The following is a 12,632-nucleotide window of genomic DNA, read 5'->3' on the forward strand; positions in this document are numbered from 1 at the left end:
AATATAGAAATATAAAAATAATTACTTTAAAATTAGAAAAGTACTCATAATTATGTAAAAGATGTAGATTAGTGGTCCCCGGATTTCAAGATCGAATGATCTTTGCTCAATTTGCATTACACCACATATATCCTTATACACAACACACGCTGCAACAACACATTAATGTAGCCTTCATCACCTTCGTTGTTCATTTCACATGGGCTTCAGTTTATGTTTTCAAATCTATTTTAATCCAAATGCGATATATTTTCACAGATCATCAATGCAGAGTTAAATTTTAAAATGGTCATTGAGATTGATGTCGTGAATTAAAATTATCCCTGAGATTCTAATTATACTAATTACGTAGACTGTAAATGACATGTGTCATTCTATGATTTAACCACGTGTAATGATATGACGATGTGGTGGCCAGTGACACGTGATATGCTGATGTGGATGGTTGTGCCATGTGTCATAATGTTATTTGGCCACGTGTCTGTTTGTGCCACATGTCGCAACAGTATTCGTCAACGTGTCATTCATTATGTCATCATTGTAGATGCACCAAATTAGTCCCTCACTTTGCATTAAGTGACTCATTTTAATCCCTGAAATTGAATGTCGTGCACCAAACTAGTCCTTTCACCAATTTTTACTCATTTTTTCTATAAATTCAAAATTCTCAATATTTTTGAATGCATTAATTTTAATTCTATTTTTTCACATGTTAATCAAATAAAAGTGCTTTTATAAAATATTTTTTCTCTTGCGAATACCCTAACCGTCGATTTGGAATTGACGTGAAGTCGTGAAGGCATTTCAAACACCTTCATTACCATCTTCGACCTCTTTTAGTGCTTTTATAAAATATTTTTTCTCTTGCGGATACCCCTAACCGCCCTTTTGGAGTTGACGTGAAGGCATTTCAAGCTTTCCGCATTACCATCTTTGACCTCTTTCGTCTAGACTGCAGAGGTCGGAGATGATAGTGATGGTACTTGAAGTGACTTCAATCTAGCTCATTTACACATATCGAAAACGTGTATTTCATAAGAACAAAAAAAGATATTTATTTTAATTATTGATTTCTTGTTAAAAATACGTTTTTTTATGAAAAAAATGTGTCTAATCAATCATATAATTAATTTTTTTATAATAACATACTTATATATTACAAAATTTACCAATGTTAAATTATTAAAAAATTATACAATTAAAAAAAAAATTATATAATTAAAACTAAAATCTTAAAAATTTTTATGAAAGCACTTATATTTAAACGATATATGAAAAAATAGAAATGAAATTAGTGCATCTAAGATATTGAAAATTTTAAATTTTAAAAAAATGAGAAAAATTGGTGAAGGGACTAGTTTGGTGCACGACATTCAATTTTAGAGACTAAAATGAGTCACTTAATGCAAAGTGAGGGACTAATTTGGTGCATCTACAATGATGACATAATGGACGACACGTGGATGAATACTGTTGCGACATGTGGTACAAACAGACACGTGGCCAAATAACATTGTGACACGTGGCACAACCATCCACATCAACATGTCACGTGTCACTGGTCACCATATCATCATATCATTACACATGGCCAAATCATGGAGTGACATGTGTCACTTACAGTCCACATCATCAAGCCATGTCATCACGTCGTTAATGGAAAATGAGTCAGGGATTAATATGGTGCACTTTTCTCAATTTCAGGGACGTAATTGCTGCAATTAAAATCTCAAGGATGATTTTAGTGCACGACGTCAATCTCAGAGACCTTTTTGAGGTTTGACTCCGTCAATACATCATATTTTGCAAGATCTGGTTCAACTGCAATGCAAGTAAGTCTTGGCTTATTCATTTTAATTTTAATTCTATTTTTGATTGACTGAATTAATATAGATTATAGTCATGTGGATGAAAAATATATCTGTAATTACAATAATATTTACATACATTTTTGAATAAAAATGAAAAAAATGTAGATTAATAGTATACCAAAAAGGTTTAACTATCTTATCCTTGAGATGCTTCCTAAGAATATAAATTTGTACAAAACTCTCCCTAACTTTTTCTTATTTTCTTGATGATTATGCCTTTTTTTTCTTGTTTGTTCTCTCTTTTTTTTTGTTATTTAATGCTTGCCCTTTGTAGCCTTTTGGCTTTTTACATTAGCGAATTCTCGATTTTATTTTACTTTGACACTTTCATGTCCTTTTTTTCCCCTCTTTTTAAATTAATCACTTCAATCAACTTTTGGTATGATTGTATTTCTTTTGCCTCTTGTGCTACAACCCTTTAATTCTAGAAAGAACTCTAAGTTATCTTGGTAATCTTTGTCAATTTGATTAACAAGATGGTTAGCACTATACAACAAGTTTTTAGTGTTGTTATTTTCAAAAAGCATATTCTCAAGAAGCCATTCTCAAATATATATATATATATATATGTAATGTATTTCGGACTGAGGAAAAGAACCAAGGAACACTACAAAAAAATAAGTCTTTTGTCACACTTTTAAAGCGTGCCAAAAAGTGCGAAAAAATGTGCTGATAACTTTTTGCCACGCTTTTTGAGCTACGACACGCTTTTGAAAGGGTCACATCCGAAAGCGTGCTAGTTGATCCATCGCTACGCTTTTCTTGATCTATTGGTACGCTTTACTTTTTGCCATGCTTTTATCTATTGGCACGCTTAAAAGCGTGGTTGTATGTATAACCCTGTAGCCATGCTTTTAAAACATGCCAAAAAATAGACATACAAGTTACAACCATGCTTTTAAAGCGTACCGAAAGATGGATAGACAACAACACTTTTAAAGCATGCCGAAAAGTGAAAACTTGTCGTTAAACTTCAAAAACGTGGCCTAATCTTTTTAAAAAAAAGAAAAAAGAAAAAAGAAAATAGAAATATTAATAAGTTAATCTTTCAAATAAAATAAAATACTAAAAAATTAATCTTCCATTGATTTATATGAATTATGTACATAATAAAATATGAATGAAAAATTTAAGAAAAAATAAATTCAACTTCCAAAATAAGCATTTAAAAAAATTTCAATTCTATATTAGAAAAAATCTAATCTAATTCCTAAACAACATCTGGACTAATTTGTAGCACACGAATGATTGCACGCAACTCTTGTATAGTTGTCGGAGGTGGAGAAGCTGTTGGGCGACAGTAACCTGTATGCATGAGAACTATACAATAAATTCCAAAATCAGTACTAATTTCAAGTATGTCAAATTTGTCACTTAGTAATCAAAATTAGTAGCCCCTTTTTATAATAATACATACCAGTAATAAGATCTGAATCATATGTGTAGACATCAGTCTCCCATAGCTGGCTACCTCTAACCTGAACATATTAATATTAACTCTCAAGACTTGGTATAACATTAGAATTCAAATACTAGAGGCTAAAGGCATATTTCAATTTCATACATTGGGTTCCAAATAAAAAATATAGGTACATTTTTCTAAAAGCAAAGTGAACAAATGAAAATTTCCATCTCATCTCATTAAATCATTTCATTAACTGAATTAACGTGAAAAAATTCATGCTAGCATCAAGGAAGCATTAGTGAAAATGATACGTGGTCAGGTGGGCATTTTCGTCATCTTAGAGCTAAGGGACGGAATGATAATCTTATCATATTCAAGGATCTGAATTCTAGAAGAATTGTGCCATACCAGTCTTGGACATCTAGAAGACCAAGAGTCCGTCTCAAAAACAGTGGTGCTGAAAGGGCAACAATTCATAAGGCCCATTGGGCTAAAGCAAGACAACAAGAAGCCCAATAAAGCTTTTCAAATTCAATGGGAGGCATATTTTATTATTTATTTTCGAATTTTTAGGCCTTTATTTTAAGTTTGTTTTGTTGTTAGAGTTTGTTGGAAGATTTGATTTACTTTTGATTTGTTTAGTAGTATTTTTAGGGATTTTAAATTTAAATCAAATCTGATCTAATCTAATAAGATCAAATCTGATTTGAATTAGTTATCATATCTTTAGGATTTTATAATTTAAATCAAATATGATATAATCCAATAAGATCAAATTTGATTTAAATTAGTTATCTTATCTTATCTTTTAGCTAGTTTATTAGGAGTCTATTTAAACACCTTTGGTGAGACAATTTACATAACTTTTGATGAATAAAATTTCTTTAGTGCTTTATGCATGTTTTTTTAGTGTGATTATGTGAGGTGAGTGATTTGCTTCGCTTGTTGCATGGAGAAGATTGAGTGAATTCAATTTTCGTCCCTTTGATCTAGGTTGTCAAGGACAGGTTTTTTGAAGGTCTAGTAGGGAGCCCCTTCCGGTGACATAGGTTGCTAAGAACAAGTTTTTTAGAGGTCTAGTAGGAAACCCCATTCATCCATCCTTTTTTATTTCTTATCAGAAAATTATGCATTAAAATCACATAAAACATTGACAAATGGAATGTAAACATTGCATTGACTGCAATGATAGCAAACAACCATAATGAATCAAAATAAAAATCTTAAGCTTCTCTTAATATAGAAGAATGCTAGAACTATGTTGCCTGCAATGCCACAAATAGAGCGTCTGCGTGTGTATCAATTTTAGCATGTTTCATGTCAAGCTTACCTCTATATAGCAAAGTCCTTGTGTCACAATTAAATCTATTTCATGCCAGTTTTTTAGTCTTCGCTGATTTTGTTATCCTTCCAACAGATCGGATCTCAAAGATAAGACTAGAGATTTATGCAGTAGATAACACACAACCAGTTGGTTTTTATAAACAATAGTGCAATACAATTACATATAAAATATAAACCACTTTTGACATAATACAAATTTACTAACTTACTAAGGACTTCAACTACTGAAAGCCATTCCTTAGCATCAGTATGTAACATCTTGACCAGATCTATGGCACTGCTTGATATAGAAGGCCAAGGATCCGATGAGAAATCAATGCGTCCACGAAGAATAGCATCAAATATACCCGGTTTATTTTCTTCATACAAAAGACAAGAATAACATGTGAAAAAGATTAGAAAGCAAAACTAGTCTCCAATCAATACAAAATATCTAATAATGAACAAGAAAACAAGCTTTCAGAACCAAGCACACACATCTGAACTGAAGTGAAGCTCAAGGATCAATAGCCATTGAAAATTTGAGCCAATGGCTGAAGTTAGGACTTAAAATAGGATATTAAAAAAGTATGTTTACCTTCTTTGTAGCCTCCTAATAACAGCCTCATCAAGATCAAAGGGCCTATTTGTAGCAACGAGAACAAGTTAATTGCACAAAATAAAGAAAATACATGAATATTGATCATATTGAACATTCCATAAAAAATTATATATTATTTAAAAAAAATTATGATACCTTGATAGTCTCGCTTAAATTTCCAAAACTATGTAATCTATGCAAGGGGCTAGAACTACCAGCACCAGCGGGCAGCTGCTCCAAGAACACAAATTGTAATAATCTCATCAGAATCATATTTCTTTATTTCTCAAGATGATCAAAAGTTATCAATTATGTAACAAATCAATCAATTTTCTAACAATTTTTGCATGAAAAAGCATGACATCAAGATTTACCAAACAAGCAAACACAAGATTCAGTTCAGGAAGTAAACTAAAAGCAAGCAAGCAAACACAAAATAAATTTTGAAAAATGTTTAGTTCTATTCATTGACTAAAGTTGGACACTAGCAACTAGGATTAACGTAGCTCATATGTTGAAAATTAATTCAAGTGAAATGTAGACTAAAATTAAGATAATCAACTAGCACCGCAGAGTAGAAAATAAATCTATATTGCAGCAGCAATATCGCAGCAAAAGCAAACCAAGAGAGGTGGCAGCGGCAGCAACAATGAATACACAATTACCAAAAGCCTGAAATAAAAAGATAATCTTAAATAAATACTAATTACTAATATGTAGCTTCCAATATTTTCCAAAAACCTCCCTCACTCACTGATTTGTCACTTCAAGACTTAGTTTAAGTTTAGACATATAGAAAAATTCATGTATATTACTAATTATTAATACGTACTCAACTTTCACTCCTTTCTTCTAAGTTAAGAACCAATAAAATTCATCTATCCATTGAATATTTCACTATTGAAAAAGTTTTGACGCATAGAAGTTAATTAGAGAAATCTGCCTTGACAGCTGATAAACCACTATTTTATGGTTTATCTTGTACTCAATTGAGTGGATTTTATCAACTCTTTACCCACTTATTCATAATATTTGCATGGTTTTATATTTCCTTCCTGATTTTGTGCTATGATTGAAAACATGCTTCTTTGATCTTATATTTGCTTATTATTAATCCTCTCTTATTACCATTAGATGCCTTGATATGTATGTTAAGTGATTTTAGAGATTACAGGGCAGGAATGGCTCAGAGGATGGAAAGGAAGCATACAAAAATGGAAGGAATACAAGAAGTTGGAGAAACTGCTAAGCTGTCTAGCCTGACCTCTTCGCACTCAAACGGCTATAACTTTAGCTACAGAGGTCCAAACGACGCGGTTCCAGTTGCGTTGGAAAGCTAACGTCCGGGGATTCGATTTAATATATAATATGACATAGTTGCTCTGACGCTAGGTGATGCGACCGCGTGCTCCATGCGGCCGCGTCGCAGTGACGAAAATCAGCGTGTTTGAATTCGCAACCAGCGAATTCTAGGCTGTTTCTGACCCAGTTTGCGGCCCAGAAAACACAGATTAAAGGCTATAAAGTGGAGGAATGCATCGATTCATGAGGAGGCTTTCACATTCACAATTTTAGGAGTAGATATAGTTTTTAGAGAGAGAGGTTCTATCCTCTCTCTTAGGATTAGGATTTAGGACTTCTCTTAGTTTTAGGAGTGACTCTCAATCCCAGGTTCTTTATTTTTATTTATTTTTCCAATTTAATTTATGAATGTCTATGTCAGATTTAAGTTCTTTTGTGAATGCAATTCGAGGTATTTTCAGACTTAATTTTGCTTTGCTTTATTTATATGAATGCTTTTAATTTAATTTAAATATTTTTCCTTTTGGTCTCGGTTAAGAAATCAGTAACTCAGGAATTATCCAACTCAACAGCATAATTGATAACTGTTATCTTTGCTAATTGAATTGAGCTTCAATAATCCCAACCTTTTCTTAGGAAATAAATAGGATTCGAAGATCAAACTAATTAGTCCCTTGACTTTTCTTTATTTTAGTAAAGGTTGACCAAGTGGAATTAAGATTCGACTTTCATTGTTCTTGATAAGGATAACTAAGTCTGGACTTCCAATTTCTTATACCTTGCCAAGAGATTTTATTATTATTGTTTTATTTTACTTGTCATATAACATATTCCCACCTTACTTCCAAAACCCCCAATTTACAATCTTCATAACCAATAATAAGAACATACTTCCCTGCAATTCCTTGAGAAGACGACCCGAGGTTTAAATACTCGGTTATCAATTTTAAGGGGTTTGTTACTTGTGACAACCAAAATGTTTGTAAGAAAGGTTGATTGCTTGGTTTAGTAACTATACTTACAACGAGAGTTTGCTATAACCTCTAAACCATCAATCTCCAGTTCTTCAAAATGGCGCCGTTGTCGGGGAATTGCAAACGTGTGCCTTATTATTGGTTATTGTAAATATTTTATTTTTGCTTGTTTATTTGTTTTTATTTTTGCTTTTTCTTAAGTTAAGAGGTTATTGATTTTTATTTTAAAATTTTTATCTTATCTTATCTTATTTCAAAAATCAAATTTCAAAATTCAAAATTCAAAATTTTTCAAAATTCAAAATTTCAAAATTTCAAATTTCAAAATTTAAAAATTTAATTTTCAAATTTAAAATTTAAATAACCTTTTAATTTAAATTTGTTTTTATTTTTGTTTTTAATTTTTATTTGCTACTATCAACTTTCACCCCTTTGGCTATGAGTCTGGTTACAACTATGTTGCAGGAAGAAGAAAGTACAATGAGAACAGGCATCAAGGTTAGAACAATTAAAGATGGGAGGAGTCACAAGGATTTACTCAACCCTCATGGCAACAACCGCCTCCAATGGACTATCAACAACCATTCTGTGATGCATATCAAGGCAATGGCTATGGTGAGTGCTCTTTTTATTATCAACAACCACCACCATACGCCTATGAACCTCCTCCTCAACATAACTTTGGACCACCAAAATCACAAGCCCCTTTCCGCCATTCACTCCATATAACCCCAACCCTCAACCACCATACCAACCACCTTATGAGCCATATGAACCATATATAGAACCACCCCAATTCCAACTCACAAGAACCACCACTTCAATATTCATCATCTCCATATCCATCAATCCAAGAGCACTATGATCCTATTTATGAAAGCCGAGTGCATCAAGAGACAAAAGATCGTCTCAAGGAAACAGTGGATCGATCTCAGGAAACCATTCATCAATTGGGGCAAGCAATAATGAGTCAATTAGCTTCCCGACGTTCGGACACTCAAGGAACCCCCATGGCTTCATGTGGACAATCCAATGAAGAACGTAGCATGAAGGAGATACTAGAAACTCCAGTGAACAGTACGGAGCATGACTTTGTACTGGAACAAGTAGAAGAAGCCGGAATTATTGAAGAAGAAGAAGTGGTTGAAGACTTAGGAGATGCAGAACCTCCATGGGAAAGTCCAGTCATAGAACCCCCTTCCAAGACGTTCGAAATTGATGATGAGGAGGGTGATTAAAAATACCTCCCCCTAAGTTGCCATCATCCTTCACAACATTCAAGTGGGTAAAATTCATATCCCTTAGCTTTCTAATCCCACTTGAATATGGGCTACTGGAGATGGATGGTCAACTTAGAGCTCTTTGTGGCATTAAGAGTAAGAGGAAGATGGTCAGTGGTAAGAATTGTCCTGCAAGGTTTATCATGGTTGGAAGCTTTAAGTTTAAATGCAAAGGTTGGTATAGAGCTCAACTGAATGGGTCTAGGAAATTGTTTGGCCGCTTACGTGAGAATTCAGACTGCTTGCCACCCGGATGGAACAATATTGCTCAACAAAAGACGGGTGCAAAGGCAAGGTCTGGGACCCCGGAATTCAATCTAGAAATCAGCACTCTTGGGGCCTTGTCACTTGCTTTAACTTACTTGAAGGCTTTCTGCGCCTAGTTTGGGATCCCGGAGGCCACTGGGATACAAACATTGGTGGAGATTCCTGGATGAGTTCAAACACAAGCCACCATAACAGGGAGCTCACCAAATGTCTAACTTAAGGACTTTAACTAAAAGTGCTAGGTGGGAGACAACCCACCATGGTATAATCATTCCTTTCTCAATTTTAATTTTATTTCATTTTGTTTGTTTTATTTTATTTTATTTTATCGAACCTAGAGTTTTGCATCACATTCATATTAACACTGCATTCTGCATTTTCTTTTTAGATTAAAAAAAATGCCACGCGACGCGACCGCATCAGCGACGCGTCCGCGTCGCAAGGAAAGGGGAGAAAATAAAAACGAACAGAGAGTCACGCTGGAGTGTGGCTGGAGGCGTGCCAGTGGCACAAATCGACCCACGCGACCGCGTCGCCGATGCGTCCGCGTCACATGGGAACTTTGGCCTCCCACGCGACCACGTCACCCACGCAGCCGCGTGCCATGTAAATCGACGTCACAAGGGTGCATGGCCGAAGGTTAAGCTGGAATGGGGCTGGACTCGTGCTGGAAGCCCAAACCCTCCCACGCGAACGCGTGCCCCACGCGTCCGCGTTGTTTTTAGAAAATGGCCATTCACGCGATCGCGTCGACCACGCGACCGCGTCACCCTGGATTTTGGCAATACTAAGTTTTGAACAGAGTGTTGTGTGACCGCGAGGCTACACTCGTGCCACTAGCACAAATCGAGTCACGCGATCGCGTGCCCCACGCGTCCGCGTCGCCTAACCTTATTGCGCACCACGCGACCGCGTCGCCAGCATCGCACAACCTATCCAGATTATTGCCAATTATCTTATCTTTTCTTTTCTAATTCTTGTTTCTTCTATCTTTCCTTCTTTCTTCTTTCTTTCTCTTCTTCTTCCCCTCTACTCTTCTATCCCTTTAATTTAATGCATTTATTTGTTCTTTCCTTTTTCTTTTTCAATTCTTTTTCATGCATTTTTATGTTGGTGTTGGAGTTTTATTTGGATAAGTGCCTTAATTTATTTGAGCATGTGGCTATTCTGAGGAAAGATTTGACAATTGACATTTACTTATGGCTCTCATATACATTTGGATTACATTATTTTCATCCCTATTTTTAACTTGCACACCCAATATATTTGAGATTATCATTCACAATTGTCATCATTACACATGCTCTTTAATTTGGCACATTTATGCTTGAGCTATGCTTCTCATGCCTATTATTTGCATGTTTTTATCCTCTTGCATCTAATTATTTTGAATTGCCCATTTTGATCTTTATTGTTGTCTTTCCTACATGTTGTAGCTACCATGTAGTTGGACTATCATCTTTCCTTTGGCATTCCTTATCACTTGGAATTTCCTCCCTTCCAATCTTAGTTTTCTATATTTTACACTCTTCCTTTTTTCTTTTTCCTTAGGCATGGGTACCAAGAAAGAAAAAGAGAAGGCCACTGACAAGACACTAGCAAGGAAAGGAACCAAGAGATCTCCAACTAAGGCACCTCCATCTACAAGCGTCAGTTGGAGCAACCCGTCCACCTGCACATCTCAGCATGCACCGAGGACGGTGCAATCCTTAAGTGTGGGGAGGTCGATACTGATCTCCATGGGTTAGTTATTTTCTTCTCAACACCAATATTTTATTTAGTATATTGTTACATTTGCATGTTTCATTGCATGATTTTTTTGATTTTATGCATTTAACTACTGCTTGGTTGAGAAATAATAAGTTTCTTTTTAAGATCCTATTTTTTTTGAAAAATTTTACTAATTCAAAATCAAAATTTTTATGTTAAAACTTGTTTGAAGTTGTATTTGGAACATGGTTCTTGAGCCAAAGAACACACAACCTGTGAGATTTTGAGCTTATTTACATGGTTACATTATTTAACCATAAATTTTTATTCCTGTGTGTTTCCTTCTCTATGATTGTAATCTGTATTTTGTTCCAATCTATATGTCCATTATTTAGTGTATTTATATGCTTGCATATGATTGAGGCCATTGTTTGATTTTAGCTCACTTATCCCAAATAAGCCTACCCTTTAAATCATCCTTGTCAGCCACTTTGAGCCTTTTTAATCCCTATTTGTTCTGTATTTTATCACATCACTAGCCTTAAAGTAGAAAGATAATTAAATATCCCAATTGAATCTTTGGTTAGCTTAAGGTAGGAATTGTGTAACAATTAAGTGTGGGAAAATTGTGGGAACATGGGTTAATAAGGGAATGTAACATGTTTCTAATTTATTTGAATATTGGGAATTTGGGAACCTACTCATGAAAAAACCAAAATAGAAAAATAATAAAAAATCCATGTGCATTGATAAGTTATGTTTATTTCTCTACAAAAAAAAAACAAAAAACAAAAAACAAAAAAAATAAAAAAGAGAAAAAGAGAAAAAGAAAAAAAAATATATAATATAAATAAATAAATAAGGGGACAAAATTACCCCAATGTTAAGTTAATAAAAGATCAATGCACATGTGATAAAAATTAAAGAAAATTTGGTACATGAGTATGGGAATTATACAAAAGTGGGAATTATGGGTAGCTAGGCATGAATTTAAAAGTATATAGAGTATATGTATATTAGGTGAGAGCTTAGGTTAATTAAAGATTCATTTTATAGCTCACTTGGCCATACATATATCCTTACTTTTATCTCAGCCCCATTACAACCTTGAAAAGACCTTATGATGTTTGCATTGGTACGTTAAATATTTGTTGATTGGTTAGATAAAGAACAAGGTTTAGAAAGCATGACTAGAGAAGAGTAGAGTGAATAACCCTATATACTTGAGAGATTAGAGTGATAGACACTACCAGTGAAGGTTCAGTGCTTGATTCTATGTTCCCTGCTTTCATGAGCTGTCTTCTTACAAGTTTATTTGCTTTTATTGTATGATTTGAATTAGTGAAATCTGATTTATATTTGTCTTGGAGAACTTATTTATTTTTAACCAAGTAGGTAGAAACATTCTGCATGTAGTTAGATTCATATAGATAGGTTGCATTTCATATCATTCCTCTTCATTCTTTATAGATTCTCTTGAGCTTAGCATGAGGACATGCTAATGTTTAAGTGTGGGGAGGTTGATAAACCACTATTTTATGGTTTATCTTGTGCTCAATTGAGTGGATTTTATCAACTCTTTACCCACTTATTCATAATATTTGCATGGTTTTATATTTCCTTCCTGATTTTGTGCTATGATTGAAAACATGCTTCTTTGATCTTATATTTGCTTATTATTAATCCTCTCTTATTACCATTAGATGCCTTGGTATGTATGTTAAGTGATTTCAGAGATTACAGGGCAGGAATGGCTCAGAGGATGGAAAGGAAGCATGCAAAAATGGAAGGAATACAAGAAGTTGGAGAAACTGCTAAGCTGTCCAGCCTGACCTCTTCGCACTCAAACGGCTATAACTTTAGCTACAGAGGTCCAAATGACGCGGTTCCAGTTGCGTT

At 34.2% G+C, this 12,632-nt stretch overlaps 1 long non-coding RNA gene across 1 annotated transcript; it reads right to left on the minus strand.

Moving 5' to 3' along the window:
* Positions 4,728 to 5,264, minus strand: LOC110267035. Its single transcript, XR_002354340.1, has 2 exons — positions 5,198 to 5,264; positions 4,728 to 4,979 (listed from the first exon to the last, which is right to left on the minus strand). It is a non-coding gene; the product is annotated as an uncharacterized LOC110267035 (long non-coding RNA).

Source organism: Arachis ipaensis, chromosome B09 (genome assembly GCF_000816755.2).
Source record: "Arachis ipaensis cultivar K30076 chromosome B09, Araip1.1, whole genome shotgun sequence".
NCBI classification, from domain to species: Eukaryota; Viridiplantae; Streptophyta; class Magnoliopsida; order Fabales; family Fabaceae; genus Arachis; species Arachis ipaensis.